At 43.7% G+C, this 19,550-nt stretch overlaps 1 protein-coding gene across 1 annotated transcript in view; it reads left to right on the top strand.

Moving 5' to 3' along the window:
- Positions 1-4,348: 4,348 nt before the first annotated feature.
- The window catches only part of EPN2 (epsin 2), a 35,303-nt gene continuing 20,101 nt past the window's right edge, over positions 4,349-19,550 (top strand). The window contains exon 1 of the mRNA XM_072983049.2: positions 4,349-4,548. The gene's annotated coding sequence lies outside the window, so the exon portion shown is untranslated. The remainder of the gene's footprint in view (positions 4,549-19,550) is intronic.

Here is a 19,550-nt window from a genome sequence, read left to right as displayed (position 1 = left end):
ACAAGTGAGAATTTCTAATGGAACAAATCCACTCTGATTTGCAAAATTAAATTGCATTTGAGAAGAGCCAGACATCATCCTAACCAAAGACAGGAGGGCTTGGAGACAGAGGTAGGAGATGGTATCTCGTTCGCTAAGACGGCCCTGGTGAAAAGAAAAGGCAACTCACCCACCCACCCACCTTCCAGTGGAACAAAGAGCAATATTTTTGCAGGCCTTGGATTTTTTAGTGGCTCAGATTGAGTCTCTTTTGCCTGCTCTCTCAATGTTTCCATTTATACATATTGCTCTGGGATTTGCGTTTTTACAACTCTTGTCGTCCTGGCTGCCATATGGTCAGAGGATCAGCCCACTGAAAAAAAAGTGTTGTGGTTTTGTAGCTTATTAGCTCATGTTAAGCTGATGGGTTCCTTCGAAGGAGGCGATGCCAGAGACTCCCCACCCCCACCCCCACCCCAGGGATCTCCTTTTGAGTTCTTCATTAGGCTGTGGAAGAAGGGAAAACAGGAACCTGCCGGGTGCCAAGCCTTGACAATCCCAAAAAGCATAGCTTAAGCTTTGTGGCTTGGCCAAGACGGACCATCCACACCCCGTCTCTCCCATAGTTCTCTGGCCCAGTTCAAGCCAGGTCAGACTTCTGTCGGAAACGAGGGCTAAATTCCAACGGTGCATTTCTACTGGATTCTGCATCTTCCTAATAGAATTCATGGTCTTCCTTCCTTCTTCCTGAAGCCCTAAAAACCACGTTTGGAGGACTGGGATACCCTCTGGAGCAGCTTTTTAGCTCATCAGGGGTTGCAGCCGGAAGAGAAAGGGAATGAAATCCCATGCCAAAATGCGCCACTGAAGCTTAGCCAAAAATAACTCCTGTTATTGCCAAACTCTACAGAAGAAAAAAGAGACAAAGGGCGCTGTTGCCGTCATCTCCATTTGCGAGTTCTCATATGTCCATAAAATTTATTTTGCACAAGTCATGTTCCCTCTTGTCGGATCAGCTGGGAGCAAAATGGAGTTGGGCATCCGGCCAAATGGCTCCGCTTCGTCTCAGTTGCCAGTAACAAGAGGAACGTAAAGTGGAAGCTGATGGTGACTCTGACTTTAGGGAGCAGTGAATCCGCTCTGGGTTTCAGTTCAACCTTGACAAGATCTACCAAAGGTGCCGAAATCTAAGTCCACTTTATAGGTCTCACCTGAAGTTTGGAGGAAAACTCAGAATGGACTGGAGGGTCCCAGTGGACACGGGAATCTTCAGAGCATGATTTAGTAGCTGCTACTCAAATCTGTGAGAGAAACTGGGTTGGGCCTTTGAGTACCGTGGCTTTGGCTGTTTACGATGCTCTTTCCCTTGGGAAAACAGAGCCTCTTCACGACTTCCTGTTCTATTGGGACGTTGTTTCAGAATTCCCAAGGAGTGTGGTCATGTAGGGCAAATTCTTAGTGCAAGCTAGGGTTAAGTCATGCATTCCAAGGAGGGCTTTGAATGTCTCCTTTAGAGGCGGGAGGTGAGCAAAATATGTCTTGACATAGTTAATTGTGGCAGGAGATGGAAGCTCACTGGGAATGTAAAGGAGACCATTAAATTCCTTTGGCTTGTGACTCTTTTCCGCCCATATTTTACCTTTTTTTCCCTCAGAGGTTCAGGTAGTCTCTCTAGCTGGCTGGGATTTACTGGGTTTTTTGTAAGTGTTTCCATCTAGGAAACTGAAGAAGGAAGTGAGATGAAATCTTGGAGGGGTGTTTGTGGGGAATTCCCACCCACTTGATCTTATGGCCATATATTGGACCGATCCCAGCTACGAGTGGGATCTTTGGCATCAGAAGTGCGATCAAAGGCAAATACCCTCCAGGCATTTGCAAGCCAAATTTGAAATGTGAAAAACTGGGCAGGTTTGTCATGTGCCCAGTTGAGCATGTGGGATCCTCAAGAATCGTTACAGAATAGTGGCACAAAGTGATCTCAGTGTTTTCTCAGGGATCTCTTCCTCCAATCTCACTGGATCCCGAGGTGGGCAGAGCCTGGCTCTTCCATTTATTCATGGACCACAACTCATAACATTCCTCACCATGGGTGATGTTCACTAAGGCTGGTGGAATCTACTGTCTAACAATTTCTGCTATAGCCAAAAATGGTTAATGGGGAGGAATGATGGGAGATGGAGTCGAGCAACCCTGGAAAGCCACAACATTCCCCACTTCATGTATCCATCAATTGCTGCCTATGAATTGCTATCATCCTACCAATGTCAAATTTTATGTCACTGCTCTGTATCTACCCAGTTATTGCTCATTTATACTTCTGCAGACTATTAGAGATTATCCCCCAATTGTTCCAGTTGGTTTTCAGCAACATGGCATATATAAGAATTTTAAAATACTGTACTGTAATTTATTTCCTCCTGCATCTGAAGAATTCCAGATATTCTTTTTTAGGGGGAACAGGATTTATACAGGGAGTGGTTGCATAGTTTAATCACTTTTACTGGAGAAAAGAGATGAGAGGGTATAGCAGAGCAACGTGGCATGTGTGTGTGTGGGGGGGGGTGTTGCTCTTAGTCACTCCCAAGGCTGGGATGAGGTTGTGATGATTAAAATATGTGCAATTTCTAAAGGGCCTTCTTGAACCAACACAGGAAGACCTTTCGTCATAGGAAATGAGGAGGAACTTCCAAAACGGCTTCTAAAATTAGCTGGTCGACACAGGAAAGAAATGGAAAGAGATAGCCGAAGCCTGAGGGAATCTGGTATGGTCTGGGTGGGGTTTTGGGCTCCCTGGTTGTGCCTGTGTATAAAAACACACCACGTTGTCTTTCTGAGAGTCAGACACTAAAAAAAACTTTTGTTGTAAAACAGGATTAATGCTGGCCCAGAGTATCTGTGACATTTTCAAGATGCTGGGCATTTTTGAGAAGCTGGGTTCTCTGTGTTTTCTCCCTCTCTTCTGCCTGGATAATCATTTACCCCTGAAAGCCTTGCTGGAAAGTGATATATAAATCTTTTCTATTACACAGGCCACTTTGTTCCCGACATGAGAACAATGGATGAATCAACTTCTGGAAATCGCGCAGAGCCCACTTCGTTTTAGGAAAGAATGGGAACTAGCCTCCCTTTTGCTGTTACGGGAAGATGAGGCCTGAAATATCATTTTTCCCCCCTGGAATCTAGGATTTAAATGCAAGAGACAGAAAAGTGAACAGAGAGAAATTAACAAGAGGAGAAGCATTTGAAAGGGGAAATTATGGCAGCTGAGGAGAAGGGGCATCTCATATAGTGCCAAGTTGATCCACAAGATATTTCTCTCCTAATTCTCTTTGAATATCCCACCTAAAAGGTTGTTTAAATCACATCATCTGTGTGGGTGATTTATCAAAAACATCCCCTGGAGGGAAATGGGCCCTTTTTGTATATACACATATAGGCTGACTGATGGGAAGTTGTGTGTTTCACAAACAAAAGTGTGAAGCCATTCCCCCCCCCCCAAGATGGCACCTTTTTGGCGGTGGCGGGGGGGGGGGGAGAGGAAATTGTGTATTTCACAAAAGTCTGAGACCATTTCTCCCATAGGTGGCTTTTGGGGGACGATGGTGTGTGTTTTCCCAAATAAAAGTGTGAGGCCATTCCTCTCCCCAAATGTTAATTTTGTGTGTGTGTGTGGGGGGGGGACTGCGTGTTTCATGAACAAAAGTGAGAGGCCATTTTTCCCTCTCCAGACGTTACTTTTTCGTGTTTTTACAAACAATTGTGAGGAGACAATTTCTCTCTCACATACAGAGACGTTACTGGGGGGGGGGGTTTCTCTTTAAGACTTATTTTCCAAAACCTTCTCCCCCCATTCCAAAAACATGTTGGGGGGAGGGAGGAGGGATCTGTTGAAAACAGACAACACATTTTCCCCTCATAAAAATAAAAGGCAAAAAAAGGGAGGGGGGCCTATATATGAAACCACCTCTTTTCCACATGAAACCTCCCATTTCTCCAAAGAGATAAACTTTATGGTGGAGGGGGGGAAAGAAAGCCATCTCCATCCTTTCCTCCCCTCTCCACGCAAACCATCCCCTGTTATTTCTGAGGCGAGTTTAAAAGGAAAAAAAGAGAGAGAGAAAGAAACGACCCTCATGGAAGGAGGGAGGGAGGGAGTAGCGCATGCGCTTGTGGGGGGGGCGCTTAGGGCCCCGTCCTGTGTGCGCAAGCGCGGGGGGCTCCTCTTTTTCCCCCCCCTCAGCTCTTGCCTCGCTTAGCCACGCCCCTTCCCCCCACCCCGCCGGCAGCCTTTTCTCCTTTGGGGCGCTGGGAGCGCGCCCGCCTCGCGCCCGCGCCGGGCCCCGCCCCCTCCTGCTCCTCCTCCTTCCCCTCCCCCCCTCCCTTGCGTGCGCCGCCATGTTGGATGGTGCCTGTGGGCGGCGGGTGTCAAACCCGGTCAGGGCGGCCAAAAGAGGGAGGAAGAGGAGGAGGAGGGGGAGGAGGAAGGCTGGCTGAGGGGGGAACAACACCGCCGCCCCCCCCTCCACTCTAAAGTCCTGAGAGAGAGCCTGGGGAGCAGCAGCAGGAGAGGTAAGCAGCAAGTGGGGGGGGCGGGTAAATCCTGGCTGGTGGGGGAGCCTGGGGGGGGGAGAGAGAAAGGATCACCTTCGGGTGGGAAGAGGGGGCGTGGGTCTCTGCCCCCCCATAGAAACCAAGGGGGTGGGCGAGGAGGAGGGAACACCCCCTCCTCAGAGGGAATTCCCTGAAGGGGTTAAGTCGCTGGCTGGCTGGGTTATTTTTTTTATGAGGGGGGAAAAGACCCCCTCCTGGATGGGGCTGGCCTTTTTTTTCCTGAGGTGTGTGTGTGTGTGTGTGTGTGTGTCCCTGTGCATGGGGTGGGGTCGGCCAAGGGGGACCCAGGAGGAGAGGATCCTGCGGGGGGGGGCAGATGGCCTTAAAAAGGGGGCAGGGGCTGGTGGGGGACAGGATGTGCCTTGTTCCATGCACAGGTGGGGGGGTGCGTGTCTCTTGTCGGTTTATGCATATAAATATATTCGTATTCACACATATATGTGTGTGTACACACACACACACACACACATTCATATATAAGTAAATATGTATATATATTTGTGAGCCTGCCAATACTTAAGCACTATGCACACACACATGCACAGACGCATATTTACAGTATTTATATACTGTACTGTAAATAATCTCTGTGTGTATGTCTAGTACTTTTGGCATTCTCACAAATGTGTATACATATTTACATATATATATATATGAATGTATATATGAAATGTATACAGTATATGAAAATACTGTGTATGAATGTATATGAATGTATATATGAATGTATATATGAAAATACTGTACATGCTTATATACAAATATATAGATAGGTGCATAGATAGACACATACACATGTACACAGACACATACACATATATTTGCAATACTGTAGACATATGTATGTGTGTTCCTTCTGTCTCTGCCTCTCCTATATATGGGTGGGTGTGTATATATGTATACCCAGCCACCCCCTCCACCCTGTGGAGCTTCCGTTTTTGTTTTTTTAATATGACATTTGCACTTACAGGGTGGCTCTTTAGTGCTGATATGTTCATGTATGGTTGGTGGTGGTTGCTCCTGCATTATTATAAAGGTCAACTGGGATCTTGTGTTTTTTAAAAATAAGGTGATGAGGATGTCATGATGTTTCTAGTGCTCAGTGAAACACATCTTCACTGTTAAGTATTTGGTATGTTGGATTTAAATGTGTTTTATAGCTCTGCACAGGCACCGGTGGGGGGAAGCATATAATATGTGCAGTGTAAGACAATGTGTGGTGTACAATTAAATGCCTTTATGTGTATGAGCAAGTAGCACATGCTTCACACTTCAAGTATTTGTTATATACATTAATCTACAGTATTTGCTGTTAAATGTCTGCTCTTTACACCTACCTGTACATGCTCCTCCCTGCCTCATGGTCTCAGGGCAGCTTTCTTGAATCCCATTATTAGGCTCTGTTACTCAGAGGCTCACAACTGAAAGGTGAAGATTTTCTTCTTCTTTTTAAAATAATAATAATAATAATAATAATAATAATAATAATAATAATAATAATAATAATTATTATTATTATTATTATTATTATTATTATTATTATTATTATTATTATTATTATTATTATTATTATTATTATTATTATTATTATTATTAATTAGTCTGGTGTAAAAATTAAATAAAGGGAAATAAATTTGGGCAATGCCCATACTTATTAAATGGGGCATGCCAGAAGAATAGGATGTGGAAATACTGTAGTTTTATGAGTATTGCAAAAAGTGTGAGGGAGTCCAAGGGTTTGTTTATTCAGAGGTTGGCAGTCTGAGGTTAGTTTGGAGGGATGGTGTAAAATGGGTTAGTGGGAGAGAGATATTGGGGTGGGCTTGAGTGGATCCTTGGCTCTGAAGGCACATTTCATTTCTTTGAGGTGTCTGCTCTTACTGGGTAAGTAGATTGAGAACAGATTCCGGAGGATGTTAAGGGTTTTTTAAAAACAAGTTAGAAATATTTGCTTTTATGGCACGGAGTTTGAGGGATTCTTTACAAAGGGGAAGGTTTTCAGGGTGCGTGCATATGTCCAGTACATGTGCAGGATTAGCACTGGGAAGGGTGGATAATCTATATGAGCGGTATGCGTGTACTTGGGTAAGATGTAGGAAGGTTTTGTTTTCCAGCCTGTGTGGGTGTGGAGGTTCTCTGGCTGGGCGTGTAATACAGCCTCGAAATCAACACCCTGCCTTCCAAGTGTCTTTATTGTCTCCATTAAGCTGGCGGCAACAGTTACTTCATACCATGGCAGCGAAGTCTCTGGTGCCTGTTTTTTCAGAGCCGGCACAGCTTATCAATGCTGAAGCAGTGAGTAGCAGCAAAATATCTGTTTTTCTGCTCCTTTTGTCTAGCCTAGGCCTATCAGTGAACAGATCTTTATTCTATTCCATTATTCACATTTCAGAATAGAAAGACTTTTTAAAAAATCTCCCATTGCCCTCATAAGCACACTGGACTTTTTTTCTTTAAATGCTTCTATATTTATTTCATTTCTAAAAATAAACCTCTAAGGGTGCTGAGAGAGATTTTTTTTGGGGGGGGAATGTTCTTGTCTCTATTGTAGCTGGGGGAAAAGGTGATTTCTTTAAAAAAAAATTCTCATCTCCAGCTAAGAAACCTAATGTGTAGGTCTTGGCATCAGATTAAAATCAGTAAGGCTTCGTTCTCATTAATCAGATTTATTCCCAAGTAAGAGTGTATGAGATTGTTATGGGCTGCATTTCTGTGAAATTGTTCCTGTGGGTAAATTCCACAGACATTCTTGGGCCCGAGTAACGGTTCCTAAGACAGAACTGTACATATGTCAGTACTTGGCATGTATTTCCTCTTCAGCACTGAACACTGGATTAGAAATTCACCTGTGAATGTGATAAATTCATATTTTTATGGCCAAACAGCAGTATGACGAAGGTACTGTATAATATTTTTCTTTTGGGCTTTCAAAGTGTTTTCTTAATACTTCATGGCTGTTGCATGTATGATTGTTACTGTATTTTATGATTTCTCCCTTCCTGTTGTTTTAAAAGGCAGAGGTAATGTGGAATTTATTATACATAGACTAGTTGCTTCTTATTTTAAATGTCCTGGTAACACAAAAATGCTGAAATTTGGAATTAGAAAGCATTTGGTTTAGATAAACGTTTTGTAACATCATATCTTCCAGCGCAGTCCTGCCCACATCTATTCAGAATTAATCCACACTGATTTGAATTTGGGTCTTACTCTGCGATGAGTGATGTAGGATTTCAGCCTGAAGGAGATTCCTAATTAAAATGGTATTCTTCAGCAGTTATTTACTGACGTGTTCTCAGATTACCTTAATTCCTTCTGGTTTTAACAGATGTCTTCTGTGTAATTTTCATGCAAAAGCAGCAGTGATGTACATCCTGGATCAAAGTAAGACAGCCAAACTAGGCAGATAAATTGTCAAGTCCTGACTTGCTGGTACAAATATTTTGTGGTGTATTCAGCTTCTAAGAATAATATTCTATTTGAATTTGTATGCATTGTGAATATAGAGAAACTGAACAGTTTTCTGCATCCATGGTAGGGATTTGATTTCTTTGCCCTCAGCCCTGTTGATCTGCATGTGTTTGCGTCTGAGTTTGGCACACTCTCTTTTCAAGATTGTGATCCTCAAAATCTACCACCTAACTCGGCTGTGTTGGAAGTGAAAATGCAGAAGTTGCAACCTGAAAAAAGTGGCTGTTCAATCTCTGATTGCTGCTGGCCCTTTTCTTAGAGGGTCTCTGGGAACCTGCACAAAATAAGTCCCATCTAGTTGCCTAAGGGTATTAGCCACTTGTGGGGAAAAGCATTTGTGGAGGCCCCAGAAGGGTGGCCGGAGAGTAACCTTGACTGTATGGGCTTGGGCTGCAATCTGGCTGTTTTAGTGAGGCCAGCAGGCAATTGTCTCTATTTGAAAGTACAGTATATATATATTTTAAAAACAACCTTTATCTAATTTAGTTCACCTACTTTTCTTAGTAGGTGAACTGAAAAAAATGAACATACTTGGGATTAGGCAGTTGTGTCTTTGTAGGACTTGAATTCAGTTTCACTACTTTAGTCAAGTTCTTGTGATGCTGACTGAAGCCTGATTGAATACATGGATGTCCAAGGTGAGCAGAACAGCAAATGTCTTTCCCTCCACCTTGAACACTTGTTCTGCTGCAGTGTCAAAAACCTGTTCCAGAGAATTTCCTCCAGAAACATGTTTTTAGGGAGCAATGGAAGTGGTTAGGGGCTTCAGGAGGAGATGGGTATTAAATTCTGGTGGAACCACAGGATCCAGGAGAAGGATGATAAATCCTAGGCCTTGTGAACTCTTATGTGTTTGAACTGTCTCCTGGCAAAAATGAGGGTTCGGCAGAGGCTTAGCTGGAATTCCTCAATAAGCAGATTAGTAATGACAGATTGATTTCCCTAGCAAAACAGCTTGACGAGAGATGGTAGCTTTCCTTTGAGAAAAATAGCTTGCGCGGAGCATGTGCAGTTGTTTTCTCAGTTTAGGGAGGGGCAGGCCCAGTACTGCAGGACTGTATGCTCTGGAAAAATGGTTTAGATATCAACTTCGATAATCGCTTCCATGAGCCGTGTGCCAGCCGAGGCTCCTGGGGATTAACATGCAAAACATCTGCTGGACCAGAAGTTAAACTCTTTCTTTAGGACATGGAGCACATTGAGATTCTTCGGCAGACCAGCTGCTCTGGGAAAGTATTCCCTTTCAAAACATAAAGTTGGGTCTATGTTCACTTCTGCTGAGGCTGTGTTGCTGAATTTTGGTGGCGTGTGACATCTGGGGTGTGTGTCTGTGCCAGAATGCAGGGCACCATGCAGGTAAAACTAAGGATATGCCATTTGGATTGTTTTGAATTACAAATCCCATCATTCTCCATTCTGGGAATTTTGCTTGACAGACAGAGATCTCCATGTGGCTCGCCTGGGAGAGTGTTTTGTCGCCTAGCTTGGCCCAACTCCACCCAAGCTTCCCGTTCAGCAAGGAAGTGGCTCCAGTATGCTGGCATAAAGTGTTAGCATAACCATCAGGCAGAAATGGCTGACTTGCCATCTTTGCATTGGAATAAAACAGGGCAGGTCAAATTCCGGTAGGGCTTGGGTTCTGGGTTTGGTCTGCCTTAGCATCGCTTGGCTGTATCCACGTGTTAAGCTGTTCACTTTTCTGAGATACAGAAAGCTCAAGCTTGCTCATACCAGTGGTGTAACTGTAGAAAGGGTTCCCCCAACCACAGCTAAACCTATGATATTCCTAAAACAGACTGTTGGCCTCTTTCCTGAAATATGGGTCTTCTCCTCCTCTCACACACCGATCAATGCCTGACAAGGCTTAGAAACACTATCCTCCCCCAGCCAGCTAACAGGGACAGTGGCCCTCTTGCCTGGAGGCTTCAGGGAGACTTAGTCCAAAGAAGGTGTGGTTTCAGATTCTGACCCCTGGTTGAGAATAAGAGGATGAGTGAACTGTTTGTGGAAAAGCCGCTCAGTATTGTGCGGTCCTTCTTCTCTTTGAATTCCTGGCCTTTTTAGGCTTGCTAACCCCAACTGAAATAAATGGGCCATGGAAGGAATGTGGCATGCTCAGGATATCAGCTCTCGGTACAATCTTAATTGCTTTCAGTGCCTGATTGTCCCACGGTTTTTATGGCTTCTGCAAAGAGGACATTCTTGTCGCAGACACTCAGAATATTTCAAATGATACTTGGTAGTTTCACGGTTTCACTCTCAAATCTAACCACAATAACTGGCATTTTTTAATAATTCTGAATGTTGCTGTTGATACAGCTGTTGGATCAGTGGTGTTCCTTTAAAACTTTAATCATTTCAAAAGCTGGAGCCCCCTTGAATTTTCCCAAGGCCCAGTTCACTTTCGCTGATGGAAACGCTTGTGGGCCTGTATTGCCCATACTTCAATTTCATTTTTCTTAAAAGAAAAAAAAATACATGCATGTTCTTTGGAAGACTTTTCTTTTATGGTATTGTTCCTGTTGTTCCTTCAGCCATACCAAGAGCTAATTTTTGAGGTTGAGAAAAATCAAAGAATAGCTTTCTGTAGATTAGCGTGATTCATAGGAAGTAACCGGTTCTCCAAAGCCATGATTATAGAATGTGAACTGTTCTCTTGGAGAAGCAGGGATCTCGAGGCAATTGGCTTTCCGAACATTGTACTTGTACATTCACTCTTTATTTTCTTTCTTTTAACTCTGCCTGTTGGCTCTGGTGTGAGTAGGCAGACTATCCCGCTGTCTTAAGTACTTCAAATAGCACAACACTCTTTCAGTGTGCAGTTCAGAAATAGTATAAAAGTGGGGTTTTTCTATTTACTGTGAAACAAACCAGGTACGGCTTGCTTTTGTTTCCCTGGTCTTTGTTGAGAGGAAGCTGGCAAAGTCTTTGGAGAGAGTCTAAAATCAGTTGCATCTAATATTCATCTATTTTAGTGCCAAAATGTTCTGTTCCTAATAATCACGTGATAATGTGAACACAGTTACCATCTGTGAAAGGGTGCAAACCTAGGTTGTTGCATTTTTGTGTCTATCAACTTTCTGTTTTGAGATCTGAATGAACTTTGAAACATACATGAGGATCAGGGTTTAAAATATTTTTTTGCCCCAACTGTATCTATGTTTCTACCCTCTAGTTGTGCGGAGCCCACATGGCTGGCATGGGTTGTTTGTAGGTGAATAAATAAATCTCAAGTGTTTTTTCTTGTAGTGCTGTGAAAAATGTCAATGTTCTTTACTAAATTCATAGTTCTTCTTTCAGGGTCACATATTCTAGTATATGTTGCATTTGAGTTATTCTGGTGTGCTGTGTGTTTTTTCTTTCTTTCAATGAGTTGATTTGAGAGAATGCAGATTGTGGGGTTGCCGTGTGTACGATTTAAGGGCACGGCTGGAACAGTGTTCCCCTGCTGAGTATAGAGCAGTCAAATTCTCTCTGGACATGTCAGAGCTACGATTCCCATCATCCTCACCAACAGAATCAATCTGGCCATGCCTGTTGGATATACCAGCTTCACGTAAGTGTGTGTGGGGAGCACCAGGTTGTGGAAGGCTGATGCAGCTGCTAAAAGATCTGTAATTCACCCACTGGTTCCAGGTTTTCTTTGTTGAGAAGGAACATATGATGCCGTGCCTTCTTTGCATTGTGAGGTCTAGATGGGAAACTTGTTCCTCTGGATGCCTATGACCTTAACTGAATGGAATGAATGGTGTTCATTCAAATTGCTACTGAAGGTTATTCTTAACATCGGCTTTCTCTTAACTTGAAACAAGTGCCAAAAAGAAAAAGAAAAGAAAAAAACAATGAAACCAACAGCTCCAAAACCACTCCTTCCATCCAGATCAGTTGACAGTAAGCCGGAGCAATGGAAAACTTCAGAGAGATCGCTTCCTTTGGTCTGGCCGGCTTCTGAGTAAGACAGAAAGCACTGCAAAGACATTTTTAAGCAGCTCTTTCTCCAAATCTCTTGTGACATACAGTAAATGTCAGGTCCATCTTGAGCAGACTGTTCCTTCCCGTTACAGAGGTCACCTCATATGTGAATGTGCTCTCACTGTTAACGGTTGCTCCAGATAGGTTGAGGCGGTGAGGAGGGACTGCACAGGCTGGCCTTGTATTTCCCAGGAATCTGCCTTCAAGCCTCCCATGCTTTTCAAGTCCTTTAAGTCTTCTTCCTTTGTGTCAGAAGCAATCCAGTGTGATTGCTGGAGAATGCCCAGCACCCCCCATCATTAGTGCCATCATTTGTCCACAGTGCACTTTTTATTTTGAGTGTCATGTCTGGGTAATACAAAAGACGTGCTTCCCTGTTTGGCTATCTCCAGGTGCTGTCTTGTGTCCGTAGAAACATAAATTAACTTGCAGCAGAACTAGCTGAGTGAGCCAGAAGAAGAATTTCTAAAATTCATCTTAATGGTAATGCTTGTATTAGGCTAACCACAAAAAGCACAAAGACATCTACCCGGAGCTATGAGAACTCTTGCAAGACAAATGAGATGAGGCATCAAGTCCACAAAGAAGGCATGGGTGCTTTCTTCTGGAGCAAGTTTAAAGGAAGTGACATGTGGCAAAGAAACGGAGCAGATGCTTCGTGGAATTGCAATTTCCCTCCTTCCCTCACTTCACAGCACAGCGAATGCCCACTTAGGTGAAATGAAGTAGCGTGTTATAAATGGAGAAGAGCACAAATAAGTAAGCTTCAGGTTAGGAGACTGAGGTCACAGACATGTAGAGCTGGAAAAGACCCCAAGGGCCCTCTACCTGAATCCCCCTGCCAGTGTGGGAAGCCCTTCCTAAAGTATCCTCCACAGGTAACCATCCCACCTCTGTTGAGAAGCTTCTTGTGAAAGAGGATCTACCACCTTTTGAAGGAGTCTGTTCCACGGTTGAACTCCTCCTACGATTAGAAAGTTCCTGTTGATGTTTAGTTAAAACTCCCATTCTTGAAAATTGAATCCATTGGTTTGGATCCTGCCCTCTGGAGCAGAAGAAAATAAGCTTGGCCCATCATCCGTGGGACTGCTGCTCTCATATCGGATGGCTATTGTACCACCTCAAGCTCTTCTCTTCTTCAGGCTAACTATATTCTGCTTTCTCACGCTTTCCTTGCAGGGCTTGGCTTCCTAAACTTTGCCATGTTGGCTGCCTTCCCATGTGGATCATTCTGTTTTTCCCCCTTTCCCTTTTCAGCCACATAACACTGTTGATTCATACTTAGGTTCTGGTTTACAAGTTCTCTTGATTCTTCTTACACATGGTACTGCCAAGTTGGGCGTCACCCATTCTGTATTTGTGCATCTGATTTTTCCTAAATTTACAACTTTACATTAATCCGTGTTGAACTTCATTTTATATGTTGTGGCCGAGTTCTCCCATCTGTTAAAGCCTTTCTGAGTTCAGTCAGTTTCTTCATAAAGGCAGGTCACAAGTGTTCATCTTCTGGTCTAGGTACTCATGAAGGGTCTGGGTTGCCCGTTGCCTCTCTAGTGTTGTGTTCCCACCTTCTCCACAGTCCAGTAAACAGGGAGCACATTTCCTCAAGGTGTTTGGTTCTTCTTCATACTGTTCACTAGACCGGGAGTGTCTCCTAATTCGGCATTGTCTTATGATGCACTGTCCAAAAACACAGAGAAAGGGTTTTTGATGAGAAGTGATTCTGCTGAACTACGTTCATGCTGAAGCACAGCCTGTAAATGTTTAATGTTGGATTACGTACAGTATAATATTTCTGTCATTGAATTCCTTGGTTTCTCACCCACATTGGACTTCAGGCCAGGAGGTAAGAGTCAAGTGCCCAATGAGCACCTGCCCAACTGGCATTCTAAGATCTTCCCACACTCTTGCGGTTCATTTGCATGAATGAGTTTCACTCGATAGGTGTTTGAATGTTTGAGCCACAGGCCATAACAACGGACACAGAAAAGCAGAGCAAGCTCATACAAATAAGGGCAAGAGTGTGTTTCGAGCTGTGGCATTGCTGTCACCTTCTAGCTGCCAAGCAGTCCAGATTGCTGATGGACGCTTCTTCATACTAGTACGTCCATGTTTCTCTTATGTTCTGTTTGCTCTGAACCGGAGAGGAGAGTGGGCAAAAAAGAACTGGGATATTAATGAACAACCCACCCCCCCCTTGGAGTTTCTCTTTCTTTCCTCTGTCTTCACTCTTAGCAGCTGAAATCATGGAAAGCTGATGGCAGTAGGAGCTGGTACAAAACTAGATGACGTGGTGGTCTAGTTAGTTGTGAGGAAATTACCTGTTCCGGTCCTTCTATCTTGGTAAAGTAAAGCTAATCTCCCACTAGGAAATAGCTCAGACATAAAAAGCAGTCTGCCCCCCCCTCCCCAAACCATTGGGCAGGTGCGCCTCTTTCCTGACAGAAGCATGCCTAATTAGAGGTGGTTTCTAGAATCGTATTTGGAGGTTCAGGCTGGCATGAGTGTAATTGCATACAGTGGTGCCTCGCTAGACAGTTACCCCGCATGACAGTTTTTTCGCTAGACATTGACTTTTTGTGATCGCTATAGCAATTCGCAAAACAGTGATTCCTGTGGGGGAATTTTGCTGGACAATGTTTGATCCCTGCTTTGCAAACCAATTTTCGCTAGACAACAATTGTGACAGCTCCCTCCGTGCTCGCAAAATGGGTGTTTTTGGGACCTAAGCTTCGCAAGACAGCGATTTAAACAGCTGATCGGCGTTTCGCAAAGCGGCTTTCCTATGGCCAATCTTCAGTAGACAACGACGATTCTTCCCCATTGGAATGCACTAAACAGGTTTAAATGCATTCCAATGGGGAAATGCTTTTCGCTAGACAATGATTTCACTAAACAGCGATTTCAGTGGAACAGATTATCATTGTCTAGCGAGGCACCACTGTATATTTACTACTCATTAGTGAGTTGTGGCTCCCATGTCTCATTGTGTGTTGAAATTCGTGACTGATACGAGACTAGGAATATTGATGACAACTTATTGATTGGTGCCAATTCATTACTGAGATTTCCTGGTGCAGGATGTTTATGAGCCAAAGGACACTGGTTCTTATGCCTCCCTTGAAAAGGAGCCCCCCCCCCCCATGTAGAGGTGCAGATAGTAAACAGGACTTGGAACAGGGAGACAGAGGTTCAGTTGAGCTTAGTACAAAGCGCTGAAGGCTGAAGCCGATAAGAATCACTTGTGTGCTGCAGTCCTTTATAATTAGACCAGGCTATCTCTCTTGCATGGGGTGTTTGCCTGTAAGCACCTGCCTAATAAAATTACTCCCAGAGTTTGGTTTTGTCTCAGTATTCTAAATATTAAAAAGCAAATTCTGATATTCCTAATCTGCTGCTGCAGTGGGTTCACCCCCCCCCCCAAAAATCCCACAAAGTTACCCCACAGGGAAAATAAATGAAATCAAGGTAGAAGATGAAACAACTGTATATGCGGTTATGAACACAAGGTAGAAATACAATTGGATGACCCCTCGGTTGGTCCTGTTGGCCAATGAATTCAGCTAGTCTGTTCAGACTTGGTCATTTTAGCAAGGAAAAGTTTGCACGTCTCTGTGTATCGGAAAGAGCCAGCTTCTGTTCTGGCTAATGGGGCAGGCCTTCGGCTTTTTCCATGGACAGGTTCATGTTCCACGGCATTCCTGGACCTTTCTGGGTTTCGCTCTATTCCTAAGGCTGATTCTGGCAGAGGCTTCTGCCGGTTCAAGGCAGATGATGTAGAAGTTAAACCCAGGTTATTAGAATACTTTCCCTTGAGCTTAGGCACACGGTGAAAGCTTTCAAAATTGCTAGACCTCTGGGATTAGCAGCATAATATTCAAGAAGAGCCTTTTATGTGTTCTCTTGTGAAGAGCATTCATCCTTCTGCATTATTTGTGGCAGAGAATGGAGTCATGACATGCTTTTATCTGTTTAGTGAAATTCTCAACATTTCAAAATTTTTATGTTTTTTTAAAATTAAAAAGTCATCTGTATTGCTAAATATTGCTTTCAAATGGACAGATTAGAGCTTAACATTTGGGTGTTTCTCAGACATTTATTTTCATCCATTCAGTTTCTTCCCATGCAGAGTACAGTGAAATCCTGGCTTTTACTCTCTGGTTAAGTACTGTCTCACTTTACATACAGCTCTGTCCTTGAGTGAAAAAGGAAAAGGGATCCCCTTGACAATTAAGTCCAGTCATGTCTGACTCTAGGGACCTGGCGCTCATCCCCATTTGTAAGCTGAAGAGCTGGCCTTTGTCTGTAGACACTTTCCGTGGTACCAGCTTCCTTATCTGGTCCACGAATATGCCTCGTGTAGCACTAACATAAAACCAAACCAGTATTTTCTGTTTCTTAATTCAAAATATGCAAGGGTTTTTACTGTATACAGTACATGCCATGGTTGTAGTGGGTCCTATAGGATGTCTTGTACAGTGACAGTTTTGTTTCTCATGCTGAACATCTGGGGAGTGTGTGTGCATACTGTATATGTAGTATTCTCTGCATAGACTTCTCCGCGCATTTAAAATTTTGTGTAACTAAGTTTAGTTTTGTTTGTGGTGTTCCCCCACTCCACCCCCATATCAAAAAGACTGGATTGTCCCAAAGTCTCATGAATCTGGTTTCCTGTTCCCCTCTTCCAAGTGATTCTTACTGATGGCTTAATTACAAGTCCTTTTTCAGCGGAATTGAATAAGATTGTGGAGTCAGTCTCCGCACTTGTTTCAGAGAGCGATGGCTAATTTGAACTTCCTAGTCAGGTCTTAGCCTTGAAGTGGTTATTCTGAAATCCCTTGTAATTATTAAATGGCAGGACAGAGATGGGGGGGTGGGTGGGAATTTTCCAGAAACACACAGACAGAGACATTTAGATTACAAATGGTCTTTCATCTTGGAGAAATGCATCACTTAGAAAATCAAAGTTTTAAACCACTTGCCTTCTGCCTTCCTTCCTCAGCCAGAGGCATGTCGTTTCAGCAGTGGCAGTGGATGCAGAAAGCTTCTGTGAAGTTGAGATTGTGTGGAGGATGCCATCATCCTTGGAGGGACTGGAGGCCTGAAGAAGGCCAGTACGTTGACTTCAAAGGAATGGCACTGATTCTCTTCCTGGATGAAATCTTCCTTCCCAAAGCCTAGTTTGACCCCTTCTCTGAATGACTTGGCATTTAAGTAGTCCATGTGAGGCTGAGACGGGCTGCGTGTGGGTTGGTTGCAGCCCTCCATGCTGTTCTATTTACAAAAACCGCTGCCTTTTCTCTTGGGCACACTGACGTTGGAGGTTCTCCCTGTGGGCTTTTGTGCATTGTGCTCTGGCTCCATGGCTTCTTTTTAGCACAGTTTTCTCTGCAGTTTCAGAAAGTACAGTGTTTCTTTTCCTGCTTCGCTTTGGAACACGCCTGTAATGTATTTATTTCCAAACCAGCAGCTGGTACCTAGAGCAATTACTTCCTTCACTTACATATTAGTGACTAAGAGTCTAATGAAGCTGTACATGTGAACATATGTAATAAAACCGCAATAGCCTGTTCTTCTTTGCTGCAGAGAATCATTGGAAAGGGTCAGTTTGGAACAGAAAAGGGGCAGCCGTCTTTCCCAGCCGTTTCTCTGCTAGAAATAATCCCACTTCCTCAGATTCTTTGCAACAAAGTAGGTTTTTATTGTATTCTATTGAGTGTAATACAGTGGTGCCTCACATAACAAGCGCACCGTTTAACAACGAATTCGCATAGCGATCCATTTTTTGGGATCGCTAATGCGATCACATACCGATGCCTAGATAGGCAAAAACTCGCTTTGCGACGATCGGTAAGCGTTTCGCTTATCGATCCTCGCATAGCGTTTTTTTAAAATCAGTTGTTCGGCGGTTCCAAAATGGCCACCGGAACACCCAAAATGGCCACGCGCAGCGTTTTCGCGCCCTGCCCTCGCTTACCGAGGGCGCGAAAATGCCTGCGCTATGGAGGAACATCGCATAACAGTGAGTTTTGGGCCCATTTGGAACACATTAAACTTTGTTTAATGTGTTCCAATGGGCTTTTTTGTCCCATATAGCGATGTTTCCCCATAGCGATGGTTAATCCGGAACGGATCAACCTCACTATATGGGGCACCACTGTATTCTGTTGGATTCCAAAGCTGTGGTTTAGTGTATAATTCAAGTAATTTTGCCTGAAATCAATGAGGCTGAATTCTGAATAAATATGGAGTGGTGTGGGAAGCACAGTACTTTTGCTTGAAACCGGGGCTTTGTTTTCTCAAACTGGTGGTAAGAAAGACTTACATTAGGACAAGCCTAAATTTGAGTTAAAAGTTTAGTGTTCCAACCAATTTTCTTTTACGAAAACTAAAATTTCACCCACTGTTTTAAGACACTGTACTCTTAAGTCAAGCCTTTTAAAAAGAAGTGACTGTAGTTTTTCCTGCTTGCCTGGCTTAGAGGAATTGTGGGCAGGATCTGGCCTCCAGCTAGAATGGCTTCCTTTTCGTTCAGCAGTCCTGTGTCTCTTTGGAGCAGCAACTCAGAATGGGTGAAAGAGATCTGTCCCGAGGGTGAGGCCATGGAAAGACAGCTTCCTTGAGACCTTCTAGCTAGAACAAGTGACCGGGTCATAGCTGTCAGTTGAGCGTAATTGTGGTTATCATTCCAGTTTCAGGAACAATTCCCAGGATAATGAGGCAGACAGAAGGAAGGGTGGGCAGGAGAAACTGGAGCATTTTCTCTGGCAGTAACTGGACAGGCTGCTACAACTGCTGTAGCAGCTTTCCATCTCTGCACAACTCATGTGGGTGTTCCTGTTCTGGTATTTCCAATAAGCAGCTGCTGCATGAAATTTAATTTTAATTCCTGCTGTTGTTGTAACTTCATTTGCTCAGTCAGGGCCTACTTTTTGCTAAGATTGCAAGTTTACTTCATGATTCATCACTCATCTGGTAGTCCACTATGGTTTCGCCAAAAAAATAAATTTCCTACTAATATAATGTCATATTTTTAATGGGAAGCAACTTGCCAAAGATTACAGATTAAGGACCCCCACCCACCCAGATTGCCTGTGAGTGTCCTCTGTTTTAAGAGATGGGCCATCAATTGCAACCGGCTATCTGAAGAAGATCTTGAAACCAACATACCTGTTGCAGTTGTTTCCATCGAAGAAGCTTGCCTGGCCTCTGCACCATCAGCCAGGTGAATTTGGGGCATTAAAAACAGGACGTAAGTTTAGAGCTGCCCACAAGAACTTGATGCACAGCCTGGAAGAAGATGATTTATCACCGAAAGCTTGCTCTTTGTTTTTTTGTTTTATATTCTTTGTGGTTGATGAAAGGTATCACCTGCTCCTGCATTTGTATTGCCACAGATTGTTTTCTTGTTCACTGCCTGAATCCCGCCCTCCTCTCCCTGTGCCAAGTAGCCTTTTGGCAGAGGCTTTACAACCTTGATGTGCAGTGCATTTGGAGTTAAAGGGGGAGGCAGTGAG

Source organism: Pogona vitticeps, chromosome 13 (assembly GCF_051106095.1).
Source record: "Pogona vitticeps strain Pit_001003342236 chromosome 13, PviZW2.1, whole genome shotgun sequence".
Lineage (NCBI taxonomy): Eukaryota > Metazoa > Chordata > Lepidosauria > Squamata > Agamidae > Pogona > Pogona vitticeps.
This window is presented reverse-complemented; position numbering and strand designations above follow the sequence as displayed.